General features: G+C 39.3%; 1 protein-coding gene across 1 annotated transcript in view; it reads left to right on the top strand.

The window, feature by feature from the left end:
* Positions 1 to 373: 373 nt before the first annotated feature.
* Positions 374 to 19,899, top strand: part of CRACDL (CRACD like) — a 76,982-nt gene continuing 57,456 nt past the window's right edge. Inside the window, exon 1 of the mRNA XM_024242468.3 lies at positions 374 to 583. The gene's annotated coding sequence lies outside the window, so the exon portion shown is untranslated. The remainder of the gene's footprint in view (positions 584 to 19,899) is intronic.

Below are 19,899 nucleotides of genomic sequence, written 5' to 3'. Positions count from 1 at the left end.
CTGTCATCATCAAATGTATTTGTTGTGCTTTAAAATTAAATTGTAGGCCATTTGAGTAGAATTCTATATACAGTTGCCATTTGGAAAACAGAAAAGCCAACTAGGACTTTTTCAGAACCATCTTCAGAAGTAGCCCTTGCTGCTGCCTGTTCCTGAGTTTTAGTAACATAGAATCACACCTGCTACCCAGAGCCCTCTGTCAACACTCCAGATATTGCCTGGAAACTGCTGACTGTACCGGTTGCAGTTAGCAGCCATCAGACTTGGGAGGAACTTGAGTCAGGTGGCATTGTGATGCCAGTTGCAGGAGTCTATTATTTTGAAGTGGCAGCTGCAGGTAATCAGAGAGGAGCCACCAGGGCAAGTGGCTGTGTCACGTGGGGCGGCTGGGGAGCCGGCTGGGCAGGCTCAGTGGGTGATTTCTTTTGGGAGGGTGTGGCCCCTGCACCTGTCAGGCATGGGCTCCAGGGGGAGGGCTGGAAATCCCATCAGTGCAACAATGAGTGGGGCAAGCAGGTCCCTGGTAAAGGAGCATTGGGAAGACCCCAGGAAAGCAGTTAACAAAGCATATCAAGGACCTGAGGTAACACAATGAGCCTTTAAGGAAAAGTAAAAAGAAAACTGAAACTGGGGAGCAAGTGTGCAGGGCAGAGACGAACGTGCCTCCCACAGGGTCCCTCACACTGAGATAGCAAGTGGACATCAAGGCGAGGCAGGAGGGGCCGGGTGGTTTTGGTGCTGGAATGAGAGAGGAGAGCCCTGGGCCTGGGTGTGTCTGGCTTAGAAGCTGTTTCCAATTTTCTCAGCATTCTTCTTTCTTCCTGGGCCCTGCCCTTCCTCAGATAGGGAATGCAGCCTCACCTGCCATTGCCCTTTGCCTGCTTCCATGGTGAGCACAGTCAACAAAGCCCAAGCAACTCAGTGGGGATGCCAATCACAGGGAGGCGAGTCCAACTCCCTACAGAGCCAGGCCACCCCCATCCCGGCCTTCAGGGCTTGGAGTGGAAGGCGGAAGTGCGTTGCGTTTCTTAGACGGCCTTTTCTGCTGTGTGCCTGTGCACCCGCCCAAGGAGCTCACGGGGCACAGGAGGGCTGGGCTTGGCAGAAGCCCCACTTCCTCCTGGCCCGCGGGTGCTTCTGTGAGAGATGGGGACAAGGGCTCTTGATCAGCAACCAGTGGTGACCTGTGGGCCCTAGGCCACTCAGAGGACAGGGAGGCCCACTCTTCTCCCTGCTGCTAGCTTCCAGAAGGATGAGAGAGCTGGAGGCTCACAGCACACTCAGGAGGATGGCTGCCTTTTACCAGTGCATCAGGCCTGACCCCAGGTGGGCCCTCTGAGAGCAAAGAGGTGGTGGGGGAGAGACGCGAGGGACGGGAGGCCAGGCCGTGACTCCCAGGGCATGGGTGGCCACCATCCCCTGAGGCCTATGGATAAACTGCAGCTTCTGTTACCTTATGTTCTAGAATGTTTATGACCTCCTTACTTTTATCTCCTTGAGTTGTGTAAATTCTGGAGCAAAATAAGGATTTTCTTTGTTTCCTTTATGACACACATGCATATTCATAAAGAGAAAGGGAGAGGGAAAGGGGAGGAGGGCTGGGTAAGCAGAGTGTGCCATTCTTACCATACCGTGTTTACACTTGGGATCTCCGTGGCATAGTTGATATGCTTTGAGTGAAGGGAAGGCAGCAGAGGTCAAAGTTTAAGGATGTTGTAATTATGCCACTACCTAAAGCTCAGCACCGAAGGACTTGTACTCAACTGATAGCCACAGCCTTGGGAGACGCTCTGCCTGTGCTCCTGCACAGCCAAAGCCAGGGGCCCTGCACAGAGACATCTTGTCCTGCTGTAGGTGACCTTATCCCTGGAAGGTGTTTGGCTCTCAGTGCATTTTGACTCTGTGAACAGTGATGCAGAGGGAAGTAGAGCTATGGCTTGGTTAAAATTCATTTGCTTAGCATAAATAAACAGATTTGTGTTTCTCGTACCCCACATGGAAAATTCCCAATAGGGCAGTCTCTGTCAGTACAGGTGGTGGTTACATCCGCACATCACTTGAGCTGGGCGAATGGTCTTGGGAAATTGTTGTTGCTTCTTTGGAAAGACCCACCCACTGCCTGGCAGCAGGGCTTGGAGGGTGCTCGGGGAGTTGGGGCAGACAGTCCATCCTCAAAGCCTCACTTTCGTTTGTTACAAAGGAGTAGTAACCCAACAACTGAAGGATTCCTTGTGAAGACAGGGCCGTGTACTGGGTAAAGCCCTGTGCATATAAGTCATCATCGTTACTGTTTCATAAAACTCTTTTTACTAAGAATGAAACCTCAGGGCCTGATTCCACCCATTTTGTATGGGCTAGGGTAGAGTGGTGATGTTATGTCTTGGTAATAGGCTTTGGAGCATTATTTCCTACTGAAAAAACAAAAACAAAAAAAAACAAATTCAGCTCCACATCTGCTGTGCTGCAGAAATGTCAGTCATAAATGTAGGGTTCTAGATAAATTAAGCATTATTTTGGGGATATGTGCATAGAAAAATGGAGTATATTACCTCAATAAACTCATGAAGTTAAAAATAAGCCAGCCCTTGCAAAACTGTGCCCAGGGCTTCGGTGTCCTGTTCGTCACATATGTGTGCAGCAGTCAGCACGAGCTATAACTCTCACTCAGAGACTGAACGTTGCCAAGTTAGATGGCCTCTTTGCAAGACACTCCCCAGCGTTAGAGTGAATTTATATTGTATCTTCCCAAGAATTATGCAAATAGAATTTCTAAAATAAGGTTATGAAGTCTGATGCTTAGCTATTTTTGAAATAAAGGTTTTGTAAAAGTCTCTGATAGTTTTTTTTACTCTAATGACCTGAAAATGGCTAAACTAGTGTTTTTCAAATCTCATATGAAAACATTCACCTCTGAATGAATGTGAAAACAGGTTGCTCTTATGAAAGCTGTCATGCATTGCAGTCTAAGACATGAATTGTATTCAGGGGTGTTCGTGCAGGCTTAGATGGCCCGTGTGAACATAGGCTCATGTGTGCGTATATATGAGTATACACTGTGTTGGATAGCTGTATGCTTGCCTAGCTAAGTTAGTTAATTTGTCCATTTATAGGGACTCTGAATACCACTAAATCAACTGTTATGTAGGTAGTTTCTAAAAAATAGTGTAGTTTATATAAGATACTATTTATATGCTTATAAACTATGCTGTTTATCTCATGGCTGACTGAGTGTTGGAATGAAGCTATGGTATTTTCTTGCAAAGAAGCAGCCCAGCAAGTTGTGGCCTGCCCTTCTTTCTAGATGCCCTCACTGTCCCTGCCCTGCCCTGCCCACGGCCGAGGGGAAGCCTGGGGAAGTAAACCAGGCCTCTAAGCAGGGGCCTCCTCTGCTTCTATATTCCTTTACTCCCAAACCAAGGGGTCTGCAAAGCCCAGCAGACTTCAGCTCTGTGTGGCTATAGGGTAGATAATGTTTATAGGAAGACACTAGGCAAGAAGAACTCAGGCTAAAGAAATGTGACATTGTCTAGCTGAGTCATAGATTTTGAAGGAAGTCTGTCCTTGAGGCATCGATGTGCTGGGTGATCATTAAGAAGTGATTCTTTCTGCTGGTCACGGTGGCTCACGCCTGTAATCCCAGCACTTTGGGAGGCTGAGGCGGGGGATCACCTGAGGTCAGGAGTTCGAGACCAGCCTGGCCAACATGGTGAAACCCCGTCTCTAATTAAAAAAAAAAAAACAAAAAATTAGCCCACGTGGTGGTGTGTGCCTGTAATCCCAGCTACTCAGGAGGCTGAGGCAGGAGAATCACTTGAACCCAGGAGGAGGAGGTTGCAGTGAGCCAAGATCATGCCATTGTACTCCAGCCTGGGCATCGAGAGTGAAACTCTGTCTCAAAAAAAAAAAAAAGAAGAAGAAGTGATAGTTTCATCTAGCAGGTGTTACTGATAAGTGTCTGTGGATCATTTGCTCATTCATTCATTTAACAATATTTATTGAGCACTACCATGCAGCTGTTCTATGCTGGTGACATGTTATCTCTCCTCACGGAGTTAGTCTTCCAGTTTTACCTACTTAGCAAGAAAGGGGCTTTCTCTAGGCCACGCCTTACTTTAGTTTTTAAACATCAGACATTAACTTAAACATTAACTACAGGGCAGTAAGATACTTCAAATCTGACCAGCCGGGTTCCTTTACTCACCCTTCTTGCTTTACTTAGAGCTCTGTCATTTAGCATCTGAATATCCTCTGGTTTCAGCCCTTTGATTATGAGATTTCTTTGCTTGCTTTTCTCTTATATGTCAGAGCAGATCTGTCTCTCTGTCCTCACTATCCTTTCTGACAAGTGGACAGAGAAGGTTTTGCACACAAGTGGATGACAGCTTCAAAGAGCAGGAGGTGGGAGGCAGAGGTGAGTGGATCACCTGAGGTCGGTGGTGGGCACCTGTAATCCCAGCTGCCCGGGAGGCTGAGGCAGGAGAATCACTTGAACCTACGAGACAGAGGTAGTGAGCTGAGGTTGCGCCATTGCACTCTAGCCTGGGCAACAAGAGCGAAACTCCGTCTCAAAAAACAAAAAACAAACAAAAAAAAACAGTCCTCTGACACCTTCAGGGAGAAAGGGTTGGCTGCAGTGAGGTCCGGTCTTGACGCCTCTTTGGTGTGGGTACAGCTGTCAAGTCCCTCTGCTTTTGAGGATAATAATATCATTAAGCAGCAAGCTGGCACAATTTTTGAACAGAGATTTCTCACAGGAACTTTGCAAGCATTTCACATTCCATTTGCTTCAGTAATGTGAAACTTATTTTTCTAAAAAAAGGTACAGGCAGATCTTGGCGTGACTCACTAGAGAACAATAGTTAAGTCATAATTTATTTTTATCTTTTTCCCCAGGAAAGGGAAAAATTGATTAAATGTATGGGGAATGTAAACAGGCGTGAATCTGTAAAGGGGAAATGGATCAAATAATCACACAAACATGTATATGTGTAAAACGGGTAAGTTTTGTGAACAAAAGTCACAGGGTCTCCCACAGTATGTCACGGGACGTCTTGACACATCCTGAAGGGACAGATTGGTCTTCCTGTGGAAGTGGAATGAAAGCTGAAATCTGAAGGATGAGTAGGAGTAAGACCAAAGTGGAATGTGCAGGGAACATCAAGTTCAAGCAGAGGGAACAACATCTGCAAAGGCCCCGAGCTGGAAGGAAATGGAGTGCTATTAGTGGAGGGAGAGCAGGGCTGAGGCATGCATTCTGCCGGTGTGCACAGGGCTTGGGTTGGAGTCCAGCCCACCTCCTCCTCTTGTTGACGTTTGTATCTATCCACGTTTGTGTTTTCCCCTATTCCTGCCTGCATCTCCAGTCTTCTCCAGGAGATTGCATCCCTTTTCCTATAACAGTTGTTTCAGTGTGAGTTTGCTGGAAACAAATTGTATCAACTTTTCTTTTCTGAAAATGTCTTTATTTCATCCTTTTTCAGCAGCTTTGATGACATATCATTTACGTATCATAAAGTTCACCTGTTTAAGATGTATGATCAGGCCAGGCCCAGTGGTTCATGCCTGTAATCCCAGCACTTTGGGAGGCTGAGGCAGGTGGATCACCTGAGGTCAGGAGTTCAAAACCAGCTTGGCCAGCATGGCAAAACCCCATCTCTAATAAAAATGCAAAAATTCGCCAGGGATGGTGGTGGCTGCCTGTAGTCCCAGCTACTCCGGAGGCTAGGGCAGGAGAATTGCTTGAACCTAGGAGGCGGAGGTTGCAGTGAGCTGAGATCGTGCCACTGCACTCCAACCTGGGTGATGGAGCGAGACTCCGTCACAAAAAAAAAAAAAAAAAAAAAAAAGAAACGTGTACAATCAATGGGTTTTTGTTAAAGAGTTGTGCACCAAGGAACACAATCTAATTTTAGAACATTTCCATCTCCCCAGAAAGAAACCTTGTGCCCATTAGCAGTTACTCCCATTCTACCTGCATTTCCCCAGCATCCCTCTCCCCACCTCTTTGCAACCACTAATCTACTCTGTGTCTCTGTGGATTTGCCTGGTCTGGACATTTCGTTTAAGTGGAATCATGCAGTATGTGGCCTTTTGCAGCTGCCTTCTTTCACTTGGGTTAATGTGTTCAAGATTCATCCAGATTGTAGTATATATCATTACTTTATTCCTTTTTCTTGATGGATAATATTTCATTACATATATGTAACATGTTTTTTATTCTACCTATCCAGAGATGGATATTTGGGTTATTTCTACTTTTTTATTATTATATAAATAATGCTGCTATGAGCATTGGTGTACAGGTTTTTTTGTGCATGTTTTTTCATTTTTTAGTTGTGGTAAAATACACCTAACATAAAATTTACCATCTTAATCATTTTAAGTGGTATTAAGTGCATTCAGATTGTTGTGCAGTCATCATCACTGTCCACCCCCAGAACTCTTTTCCGGGTCTTGCAAAATAGAAACACTATACACATTAAAAAGTAACTTCCTAATCTCTTCTCCCTCAGCCCCTGGCAGCCACCATTTTACTTTCTGATGCTATGATTTTGACTACTCTGAGTACCTCATATAGGTGGAATCTAGTTTTGAGACTAATAATTCCAGATGCTTCTTGACTTACGATGGGGTTATGTCCTGATATACCCATCATAAGTTGAAAATGTCGTTAAGTTGAAAATGTACAGCTGACTGGAGACTTGGTGCCACTGCCCAGCATTGCAAAAGATGGATGGTTTCTATTGACTGGGTATTACTTTTGCACCATTGTAAAGTCAAAAATCATAAATTGAACCATCATAAGTTGGTTTTAAAAGCCTGTACCTCTTTTTTTAAAAAAGTGCTAGTCTCTTAAATCACATAAAATACAAAACAATGGAGTTACAAACCATTTTTACAATAATAGTAGCTTTTATAATTCCCATGTATTTACTTTTATTTAGATCTTTATTTCTTTATATGCCTTCAAATTAATATCTAGTGTCCTTTCATTTCAACCTGCAGGACTCTTAGCATTTCTTGCAGAACAGCTCTAGTAGTAACAGACTCCCTCAGCTTTTATTTACTTGGGAATGTCTTAATTTCTCCCTCACTTTTCAAGGATACTTTTGCCAGTTATAGGACTCATGCTTGACATTTTTTTCTTTTCACACTTTGAACATATCAGCCTACTACCTTCTGGCTTCCAAAGTTTCTGATGAAAAATCTACTGATAATCTTATTGCAGATCTGTTGTATGTCACAAGTCACATCTCTCTTGATGCTTTCAAGATTTTCTGTCTTTGGCTTTCAACAGTTTGATTATAATGTGTCCTGGTGTGGGCTTAAGTTCATCCTACTTGGATTTCACTGAGCTAAATGGATGTTTTATACATACACACACATAAACATATGTGTGTGTATGTATAAACACATAAATGAATAAATGTATAAATGTAAAATGTATATATAGATATGTGTATGTATAAACATATAAATGTATAAATATATAACGTATATTTCATCAAATTTGGAAAGTTTACAGCCATTATTTTCTCAAATATTCTTCCTTCCCATTTCTCTCTCTCTTCTCTTTCTGGAACTCTTACAATGTGTATGTTGGTCCACTTCATGGTGTCTCACAGATCCCCTATTTTCTGTTCACTTTTCTTCAAATCTTTTTTTCTGTTCTTAGACTTGATAATTTCCATTGTTATATCTTCAAGTTTGCAGATTCTTCTTCTGCTTGCTCAAATCTGCCTTTCAATTCCTCTAGTGAATTTTTCATTTCAGTTATTGTTCTTTTCACCTCCCAGATTTCTTTTGGTTTCAAGATTTTAAAATCTCTTCAGTGATATTTCAATTTTGTTCAGACATCATTTTCTTGATTTTCTCCACATCTTCCTTTAGTTTGGTGAACATCTTTAAGATAGTTGTTTTAAAGTCTTTGTCTAGTAGATCCATCATCAGGTGTCTTTTGGAGATCGTTTCTGTTGGTTTTTTTCCTTTGATGGTCCATACTTTCCTGTTCTTTGTATGCCTTGTGATTTTTTGTTGTGGAAAACTGGATATTTGAGTCTAATAGTATGGTAACTCTGGAAATTAGCTTCACTCCTTTTCCCAGGGTTTGCTGGTTTGGATTTTTGGTTTTGTTTGTTTGTTTGTTTGTTTTAATTGTTGCAGGCAGTCTTAGAGCTGATGATCAGCCTGAAGTGTAAACTTAAGGCCTTCCCAGATCTTTCCTGAGACTGAGCCTTTTTGCAGGCATGCATGGTGACTTTCTAATTTCCCCTCATACATAGTTGCTTTTGAGTGACCTAGTCTTTGATATCTGGCTCCCAGAATGAGAAACAAGAAAAGTGAAGGAAGAAAAAGGGTACCAGCCCATTAAATCTGCAGAGAGTCACCTGGGGCTGGAGGGAGTCTTGTAACAACGGGGAGAGGTGCAACAACAATGGCTGCTACCTCTTTGTCTGCACCTCTGTTACCAGAAGCAACAGCCAGAGGACAGATCCCCAGTGTTTGGAGGACAGGGTCCCTTTTGCTCACCCTGGCTTCTGCAAGCTGCGTACAAGCTGCTCCTGCAACACATGCATGGAGAAGTAGGGGGATGGGTGGATGCTACTGTGCTAAGAGCAGAAATGGGCAGAAATTAACCACAATGTACCCTCCAATCCTTCCCTTGGAAGTTGCAAGCCTTCAGTTGACTCCAGAGTTTCAAAATAATTACATCAGACAGATTCTGCTAGTGCAGTTGCACTCGCAGAAACAGTGGTGCTTTCTACACTAACGTTTTCTCAGAATCTTTCATGGACATATGTTTTTATTTCCCTGAGGTAGATATCTAGGAATGTAATTGCTGGGCTGAATGGTAATTTTATGTTTCACATTTTGAGGAACTGCCAAGCTTTTCCAAAGTACCTGCTACATTTTACATTTCCAACAGCAATGAATGAAGGTTCCAATTTCCTCACATCCTTGCAACACTTGTTATTATCTCTTTTATTATAGTCATTCTAGTGAGTATGAAGTAGTAACTCACTGTGGTTTTGTTGTTGTTGTTGTTGTTTTTGAGACTTGCTCTGTCACCCAGGCTGGAGTGCAGTGGCATGATCTCAGCTCACTGCAACCTCCGCCTCCCAGGTTCAAGCGATTCTCCTTCCTCAGCCTCCCAAGTAGCTGGGATTACAAGTATGCACCACCACGCCTAGCTAATTTTTGTATTTTTAGTAGAGATGGGGTTTCACTATGTTGGCCAGACTGGTCTCCTACTCCTGACCTGAAGCGATCCACCCGCCTTGGCCTCCCAAAGTGCTGGGATTACAGGCGTGAGCCATCACTATGGTTTTGATTTACAATTTTCTAGTGACTTAGAGGGTTGAGCATCTTTTCATGCACTTATTAGCCATTCATTTGCCTTCTTTATGCCTTCTTTGTGTAAGTTTGCCTTCTTTGTGCAAGTTATGTTCAAATCCTCTGTCTGTTTTTAAATGGGATATCTTTTTATTATTAAGTTATAAGAATTCTTTTTATGTTCTGCATACCAATCCTTTATCAGATAGATGATATACAAATATTTTCCCTAGTCTGTTGTCTTTACAGTTTCTTGAGAGTCCTTTGAATTAAAATCTTATAATGTTGAAGTCAAACCTACCTATCTTCTCTTTTGATGCATTTCATGTCACATCTGAGTAATTATTGGCTAACCTAAAATGACAGGCTTACTCCTGTTTTCCTCTAAGAGCTTTATAGTTTTAGCACTTACAATTTAGATCTATGAGCCATTTTGGGGTAATTTTTATGTACAGTGTGAGGTAAGAGTACACATTATTTTTTGCATGTCGATGTCTACTTGTTCCAGTCCGGTTTGTTGAAAAGATGATATCCCTCCGTTGAATTGTCTTGACACCCTCATTGAAAATCAATTGGCCATAAGAGTATGCGTTTATTTCTGTTGAACTATATGCCTACCAATATGCCAGTACAGTGCAATCCTGATTCCTGTAGCTTTGTAGTAAGTTTTGAAAATGGAAAGTGTGAATGCTCCATCTTTGTTATTTTTCAAGATTATTTTGACTTTGCAAGGTCCCTTGCATTTCCACATAAATTTTCAGATCAGCTTGTTACTTTCTGCCCAAAATCCAGCTGAGATTTTGATAAAGGTTGCATTGATTCTGTAAATCAGTTTGGGGAATACTGCCATTTAATAATATTGTCTTCTGATTTATGAACACAGGATATCTTTCCATCTATTTATGTCTTCTGTAATTTTTTTTTGAACATTGTTGTTATTTTCAGTGTACAAGTGTTCTACCTCCTTGGTTAAACTTACTCCTATTTTATTCTTTTGGATAGCATTTTAAATGCTGTTGTTTGTTTTCTTAATTTTATCTGTGGATTGTTCATTGCTAGTATGTAGAAATACAATTGGTTTTATTTTTGTGTGGGTCTTAAATCCTGAAACCTTGCAAACTTTAGTCATAATAGTGTTTTAATGGATCCCTCAACATTATCTATGTGCATGATCATGTCATCTACAAATAGAAATAATTTAATTTCTTCCGTTTCAATCTCAATGCTTTTTATTCTTTCCCTTAAGTGCTTGCCCTGTCAAGAATCTCCAGTACAAAGTTGATTATCAGTGTGACAGTAGATATCCTTGTCTTTTTTCTTATCTCGGAGAAAAAGCATTCTGTCTTTCACCGCTGAGTATGATGTAAGCTGTAGGTTTTTCATAGATGCCCTTTGTCATGCTGAGGAAGCTTTTGTCAATTCCTAGTTTGTTTGAGTGTTTGTATCATGAAGCGATGTTGGATTTTGTCAAGTGCTTTTTCTGTATCTACTGAGATAATAATGTAATAGTTGTCAGTTTTCCATAAATATGGTTTATTGCATTGATTTTTCATATGTATGTTGAACCAACCTTGCATTCTTCAATAAATCCTACTTGGTCATGCTGTATAATCTCTTTAATATGTTGCTGGGTTATTTTTGCCAGTATTCTGTTGAGGAGTTTTGCATCTTTATTTTTTATACCTCCATTAAAGTGATCATGTGATTTTTGTCCTTTATTTTATTAATATGGCTTTTGCATTAATTAGTTTTCATATGTTAAACCAACCTGTATTCCTGAGTTAAAACTCACTTTTATATCTTACTGGATTTAGCTTGCTAGTATTGTGTTGAGAATTTTTGTGTTTATATGCATAAGAGATATTGGTCTATAATTTTCTTTTATTGTGATGTCTTTGGGTTTGGTGTTAGGGTAATACTGGCTTCACAATGAGCTGGAAAGTGTCACCTGTTCTTATATTTTTGAGAGGCATTTGTGAAGGGAAAGGTTTCTGTTAATTCTTTAGGTGTTTGATAGAATTTACCGGTGAAGACATTTGGAGCTGGATTCTTCTTTGTGGAAAGTTTTACAATTACTAATCTCTTTTCTTATTATAAGTCTATTCAAACTTTCTTTTTATTATTGGCTTAGATTCAGTAGTTTGTGTCTTTCTAGGAATTTGTCTATTTCATCTAGGTTGTCTAATTTTTTGGCATACAGTAATACATAATATTCCCTTAAAATACATGCTTTTTATTTCTGTAAGGTTGGTAGTGATGCTTTCTTATTATTGGCTTTAGCAATTTGAATCTTCTCTCTTTTACTCTCGGTTAGTAGAGCGATAGGTCTGTTCATTTTATTGATTTTCTCAAAGAACCAACTTTTTGTTGCATTGATTATTTAAAATGTTTTTCTATTTTCTATTTCATTACTTTTTGCTCAATATTTATTTTGTCCTTTCTTCTGTTTGTTTTCAGTTTAGATTGCCCTTCTTTTTCTAGTTTTATATAGTGGAAAGTTATGATAGCGATTTGAGATTTTTCTTCTTCTTCTTCTTTTTTTTTTTTTTTTTTTTTTTTTGACAGAGTCTCACTCTGTCACCCAGGCTGGAGTGCAGTGGTGCAATCTGGGCTCACTGCAACTTCCACCTCCCAGGTTCAAGAGATTATCATGCCTCAGCCTCCCAAGTAGCTGGGATTACAGGAATGGGCCACCACACCCAGCTAATTTTTGTATTTTTGGTGGAGATGGGGTTTCACCATGTTGGCCAGACTGGTTTCGAACTCCTGGCCTCATGTGATCCGCCTGCCTCAGCAGTGTTGGGATTACAGACAGTGTTGGGATTACAGGCAGGCACCACTGCACCCGGCCTTTTCTTCTTTTTTATGTAGGTGTTCATAAGCACAACTTTTCTCCAAGCAGTGTTTTATCTGCATCACATATGTTTTGGTATGTTGTGGTTTTGTTTTTATTCATCTCAAAGGACTTTATAATTTTTCATGTAATTTATTCTTTGACTCATTTGTTATTTAGGAGTTCATCGCATAATTTCCACTTATTTATGAACTTCCCAAAATTCTTTCTGTTTTTGATTTCTAATTTAATTCTGTTGTGGTTGGAGAATATATTTTGTATGAACTATATTCTTTTAAATATATTTTGTCTTGTTTTATGGCTGAGCATATGGTATCACTGTAAGTGTTCCATAGGGAGATAAGATAGATATGCATATATATACACACATACACATACATACATACACACATCTTTGGTTTAGTTGTTCTATAGGGTTGTTCAAGTTTTTTATATCACTGTTGATTTTCTGCTTATTTGTTCTATCTGGTAATGATTATTTAAACCATTTGCATTTAATGTCATTGGTATGGTTAAATCTACAAATTCCATTTTGCTTTTTGTTTTCTATTTATATCAGAGTACTTTGTTCTTCTGTGACTCTTTACTACTTCCCTTTAAGTGTATATTGTCAGTCATACATTTTAATTTCTTATTGATTTTTAATTCTATTTTCTTCTGTTATTTTTTAGTAGCTGATCTAGGCCTTATAATATACATCTTAATATATCGGAATCAATTTAAGATTTATACTAATTTAGTTCCAGTAAGATATAAAAGCATTACTCCTTAGTAGTTTTATTCCCTGCTCTATTTGTTGTACTATTATTGTTGTACATATTACGTCTATGTTTGTCATAGACCCAATAATTATATTTTTATATCATTTTCTGTCTTTTAAAGAAACAAATAGAAGAGAGAACAAAAATATATTCATGGAGTCTGTACAAAATATATCAACCTTTTACCATTTTTGTTTTTCTTTTTTCCTGTGGATCATGTTACCATCTGATGTCATTTTCTTACTCCAATGTAGCTGTGTTGTAAACGGGGTAATAAGTTCCCTTTTTAGGGTGTTTAAGGATCATTCCAACATGACTATGCAAATTGCACCTGGAGAGACAGATGCCATTAAAGGATTTATTATACTTGCAGGTCCTAGAGAAGGAGACGTGGCATGCCACACCATGCATGGGATCATATTGGAGGTGCTCCTAGGGAGCAGACTCAACAGAGCAGGTGGGGAGATAAGTAACAGTGTGGATCCCTGGGCAAGTGCTTTTATTAGGGGTCAGGGTATCATGACCCCTAATAAAAGAATCATGAGAAGATCTTACTGGTTCATTTGCATGTTGAATGTCACTAGGTCATAGTCAGGGGACAAGAAGGGGAATTTGTTGCAGGGACCAGCCTTCTCACACTGGTACACCTGGTTGCCTGGGCATGATGTTCACAGCCTGTTTGTGAGGATGTTGAGGCATCAGGAAATATGAAGTTTTAAAAATTTACAAAAATTTCATTTCTACCCTCCTCCTTTTTGTTGTTATTGTCAAATATACTACATTGCTGTACGTTATAGTCCCAACAATGCAATTTTAATACCATTTTATGCCATTGCTTTTTGAATCAGCTATAAGAAAAAAATGAGAAGAAATATTCAATTATACTGTCTTTTATAATTTCCTACAAAATTACCTTTATTGATGCCTCTGATTTTTTGTGTCGATTCAAGTTACTTCTTGGTGTTGCTTTTGGCCAGAAGAACTTCCTTTAATATTTATTGTAAGACAGGTCTGCTAGCAAGAAATCATCTCAGTTTTTGTTTTTCTTGAATATCTCTAGTTCATCTTCATTTTTGAAAGATGGCTTTGTTGGATACAGAATTCTTGGTTGAAATTTTTTTTTCTTTTGGTACTTTGAATATATCACCCTACTGCTTTCTGCCCTCTAATGTTTCTGATAAGAAATTAGCTGTAAATTTTATGATGATTTTCAACTATATAACTCTTTTTTCTCTTGCTGCTTTCAAGTTTTTCTCCTTGTCTTTAGCTTTCACATTTTCACTCTGTGTCTGTGAGAAGTTCTCTGTGTTTATCTTACTTGAAGATTTTTGAGCTACTTGGATATGTAGATTACTGTTTTTCCTCAAATTTAGAAAGCTTTTGGCTGTTATTTCAGAGAGTCATTTTTCTACATTTTTCTCTGTCCTCTCCTTTGGGACTCCCATTCTGAATATTTGTATAGTTAATGATGTTTTGAATTTTTCTGAGTCTCCGTTCATTTTTTTCCTTCAAATTGCATAATCTCTATTGATCTATTTTTAAATTTGCTGATTTTTTTTTATTGTGCCAACTCAAATCTCCTGTTGAGCCTCTTCAGTGAATTTTTTCATTTCCCTTATTGTACTTTTCAACTCAAGAATTTTCAGTTTGTTTATTTTTATAGTTTCTACCTCTATTTTAATAATCTCAATTTGACAAGCTGTAATCATCCCTTTTTTTTAACTCTTTAAGCACTTCTTCCTTTATTTCTTTGAGCATATCTATAATAGCTGCTTTGAAGATTTTGTCTGAGGAGTTCAACACCCATGCCCTCTTAAAGGCAGTTTCTATTGCCTGCTTTTTTCCCTGTGTATGAGTCAGACTTTTCACCAAATTCTTCACACTACCATTCTGAAATTACTGCTTCTTTTTTTTTTGGATAATTTTTGTATAATTTTTTATTTGATATAATACCAAATTTACAGAAAAGTTAGTGAAGGAATTTATCATATAATTTTTAGTCAGATTTACCAGTTTTTCACATTTTGCCTCATGTGATTATCCTTATTTCTTTATATGTTTATATAAAGAAAATATATATCTATATGTTTGTAACATTTTTTGGACGGTTAGTGAGCTCAAAAAATCACATATGTACTTCCAAAGAACAAGAACTTTTTTTTTTTTTTTTTTTTTTGAGATGGAGTCTTGCTCTGTAGCCCAGGCTGGAGTGCAGTGGTGTGATCTCGGCTCACCCTAACTTCTGCCTCCCAAGTCCCAGTTCAAGCAATTCTCCTGCCTCAGCCTCCCAAGTAGCTGGGATTACAGGAATGCGCCACCATGCCCAGCTAATTTTTGTATTTTTAATAGAGATGGGGTTTCACCATGTTGGCCAGGCTAGTCTTGAACTCGTGATCCACCTGCCTTGGCCTCCCAAAGTGTTGGGATTACAGGCGTGAGCTGCCACACCCAGCCAAGAACATTTTTTAATAATCATAGTTACAATGATCAAAATCAGCAAACTTTAAATTGATGTGATGTTATTATGTAATCCACAGTCCATATATAACTTTTGTCATTTGTCCCAGTAATGGCTTTTATAGCACTTCCTCATTCTCCAGTCCTGGATAATATATTGCTTCTATTCTGAAATAGTTTCTTGGCCTTCCTCCTGTCCTTGACATGTTTTTAATAGTACTAGAAAATTATTTTACAGAATGTCTCTCATTTGGGTTTGTCTGATGTTTCCTTAATTATATTCTTTTTCATGTGACGTTTCATTATTGGCTATTTGCATATATTTCAAATCATTTGCCCAAGTTTAAGGCAGGGGATTGTTTGCATTTCATTTATTGGGTTCTAGGGATTCTTTATACATGCTAGATACAAGTGGTTTTATTTTTGTAAGATATTTTTTACAAATATTTTCTCTCTACCAGTCACTTACCTATTCATTTTTCTAACATTGTCTTTTGATGAGCAGAAGTATTTCATTTTGAAGAAGTGCAAACTATAAATTTTTTCTTTTATGGTTTTTTTAGGCATGTGTAAGACATCTTTGCTTATCTCAAGGTCAAGTAGATAGGTTCTGATGATTTTTTAGAAGCTTTATATATTTTTTATTTAATATTTATCATTTTTCCACTTTTTTATGTATCCCATCTGGTTTCTTTCTTTTTTTTTTTTTTTGAGACAGAGTCTCACTCTGTCACCAGGCTGGAGTGCAATGGCATGATCTTGGCTCACTGCAACTTCTGCCTCCCGGGTTCAAGCAATTCTCCCGCCTCAGCCTCCCAAGTAACTGGGACTACAGGTGCCCACCACCACGCCCAGCTAATTTTTGTATTTTTAGTAGAGACAGGGTTTCACCATGTTGGCCAGACTGGTCTCGAACTCCTGACCTCGTGATCCACCCACCTCGGCCTCCCAAAGTGTTGGTATTACAGGCGTGAGCCACTGTGCCGGCTTGGTTTTGTTTTTGTTCCTCTGTTCTTCCTATTCTGCCTTCTTTGGGGTTAATTGAATTTTTGGGTGTTCCATTATAAATATTATTTTAGCGTTTTAGCTAAACTTCTTTGCATTAAATTTTTTAGTGTTTTCTCTAGGGATCACAGTATTAATTCTGAAGTTGTCACTGTCTGTTTAGAGTTAATCTTGTACCACTTCACATAAAATGACAGAACCTTGTGATAGTCTAGTCATACATACAACTCCTACCTTTATGTTATAGTCACATATTACATCTACATACACTGTAAATTCATAATAGTTTTTTTAGTTGTTATATGCATTTAAATAAATTTAGAGAAGAAAAACATGTACTTTTTAATATTTACTCACATGTTTACCACATTCATTGTGCTTCATTCTTTCTGTAGCTTTCAATTTCAATCTGGAATCATTTTCTTTCATCCTAAAAATCTTTTGTTTTGCATTTCCTGTAGTACATATCTGCTGGAAACAGATTCTTGCACTTTTGACTTATCTAAAAATGTCTATATTTTGCCTTCATTATTGAAGGATAATTTTTCTGGATATAGAATATTGGGTTGTTCTTTGTTTTCTATCAGCACTTTAAAGAGACTGTTCTGTTGCTTTTCTTATCCATTGTTGGTCATTTATATTGTTGTTTGCCTGTTTATGATGTGTCATTTTTCTCTGGCTGTTGTCAAGATTTCCTCTTCATCTTTGGTTTTAGTACGCTATGCTGTGTTCCACACTTCTCTGAGGTCTATGATGTGCCTTGTTGCGGTTTTCTTGGAGTTTGCTAAGATTCTCAGATCTGTAACATTATCTTTTCCACCATTTTGGAGAAATGTTTATTTGTAAATTCTCCAAATATTTTTTCCTGCCCCGCCTTCTCCTTCCCCTTCCCCTTCCCCTTCCTCTTCTCTTCCCTTCCCCTCCCCTCCCCCTCCTCTCCTCTCCCTCTCTCTCTCTCTCTCTCCCTTACCCACCCCTTCTCTCTCCTTCTTTCTTCTCTCTCCTTTTCCCTCTTTCTCTCTCCTGCTGCTTCTTACTCCCCCCACTCCCTGTTTCTGGGACTCAATTAAATATATGTTAGACCAATCAATACTGTACCACTAGTCACTGAGGCTGTGTTCACATTCACTTTTTTCTAAGTCTTTTTTCTCTCTGTTCTTCAGATTGGATCGTTTCTATCGATCTCTCTTCAATTTGATTGATCCTTTCTTTTGATGTCTTCAATCTGCTGTTAAGCCTATTTAGTAAATATTTTATTTTAGAAATTATAATTTTTTTCTTGATGATTTCCATGTGTTTCTTCTTTATATTGTATGTTTCTAGTTTGAAATTCTTTATCTTTTTATTTATTATGGCTACATTTTTGTTTTAAGTAGCTTCTTTAAAGTCTTTGTCGGCTATTTAAGCATTTTGATCACTCAGGATTATTCTTTCTTAGGTGTTTTTTTCTCATGACTATGGGTCATATTTTCTTATTTCTTTACATGTTTTGTAAATTTTGATTATAGGTGGACATTGTAAATGATATTTCATAGGAACTCTGGAACCTGTTACGCTGTCCCGAAGATTATTGATATTATTCTAGCAGGCTGTTTGTTACCTGTGAACTCTGTCTCTCCTGCAGTGAGCAGTAGAAAAATTTTAGTTCATTTCCCTCAGCCTCCCAGCTGTTATCTTCTGCCTGGTTCCTTGGAGTCTCCCCAGTATGTGCAGAATTTAGGGGAGGGGAGCCAAGAATTAAGATAGGGTTTACGTGTGGATTTTGGTGCTCTTCTCTCTGAAGTTTTTTCCTTCCTAAGATATTCTGCCTCAGTTTCCATCTGCTCTGGCAGCCCTAAATTCCATTCTTGGATTCATCAAACCCATAAGATTATGGCTTTGTGTTTGAGCTCCAGCCACTCCACAACACACATACCTGAGGGCTTTTCCAGGTCAAAAGCCCTACACACATAAATCACTCCTACTGCAATTCCCTTTTTTTAAGTGTTGATTCCAAAAATAAAAAACTAAAAAATAATAAAAAAGAAAAGAAGAGTTGATTCCACTTTAATTTCTGCTTTTAGTTGCTCATAACTGCCTTCAAATGATTGTTTTTAATCTTTTCTCCACAGTTTATACTTATCATCAGTGGAAAGTTCTACTGTGGTGTAGGCTACTCTACCACTTGGAAGTCTAACCTACCTTTAAATTTGAAGGATATTTTTCTGGAGTTTAGAATCTACATTGGCAGTTATTTTCTTTCATTGGAGTTTTCTACTTAAAATACTTACCTCTGAGAGGACATCACTGCTGATACTGACCTGAAAGTTGGTGGGTACAGAGACCCTGGAGAAGCTGATGCAGGGTAGATGTCAGAACCCTGCTATGGGAAGAAAGTGAGGGAAAGCACTGTTGGAAAGGGAGGTGTAAAGACGGAATAAAGGTGGGTGTTTTCCCTGTCTTCCCTAACACTGACCTCAGGTAGATTAAATCACCTCTTCAAACTGATAAGGGAAAGGTGAACCAAGAGTCACTCTTTCTGGGTCTCTCTACAGCTCTCTGAGGTTAAATGAATTGATATTCAAAGATCTCAAAGGATTCTAATACCCAGAAGCCCCTCTAGTTTGTCAGTTCTCTTGTTTGGTGTGATCTGTTCAGTTCTCTGGTCGGGCACTGTCCTGGGTACTGGTAAAAGAACAGTGAATGTAATAGGCATAGCACTCACCCCTCAAAACCCACAGCCTTGGGAGGAACGGATGTTAAGCAGACACCTCCCAAACAAGTTATTGATGACAATCTTGGTGAGCAATGTGAAAGAATGGTACCGGGAGCTAAGAAAGAATCCACAGGGGTCCAAACAGCCTGGAGGGTGGTGTGGGATTAGGGAATCTATAGGGCGAACACTAAAGCTTTCATACATAATTATGTGCTCAGATGTATGGAGTTAGGGTACAGATATTTTTCTTTGCATTGTGTAGGTAAATATAATGGATTGAAACCTCTAAAATACCATATTAAAATCTGTTCTCATTCTTTATGTGAATTAACTTTGGTAGAAATATTTCTATAGAAGCTGAGACTAATGATGGAACTCTGCTATAAGCTGGGAAGGAGGCTGTGTCAGTTAGGGTGGTGGGAGAGGGAGTGGGGCGGCCCCCACATTAAGGGGTCTTTTTAGAGGCAGGACTCCCTTGGATTCTGTGGGTGCCCAGATACACACTGACAAAGTGCTGTGTGCCCTGTAGCGGAGGCTGGAGGCTCAGCACTCTTGTAAGTGCATTAGAACCCCTGAAGAGGCCCTGCCGGTCCAGATTTAGCTTAAAGAGTAAGTTTTCTTTAACTTGGACTTGGGGCTCTCAGAACTCCAGGAGTGGAAGGGTGGAAGGCAGATGCTGGTGGAGGGGACACTGAGGTGGCCTGACTTGACCTTGGAGTTCCAGTTAGAAACACTGTCTTCGTGTGAGGAGCAAAAGGAGGTCTGGGAGGGATTGGGTATTTGCCACATTGCCT

The sequence above is a fragment of the Pongo abelii genome, chromosome 12 (genome assembly GCF_028885655.2).
Source record: "Pongo abelii isolate AG06213 chromosome 12, NHGRI_mPonAbe1-v2.0_pri, whole genome shotgun sequence".
NCBI classification, from domain to species: domain Eukaryota; kingdom Metazoa; phylum Chordata; class Mammalia; order Primates; family Hominidae; genus Pongo; species Pongo abelii.
Note: the sequence above shows the minus strand (reverse complement) of the source record. Positions and strands in the feature narration are given on the sequence as shown.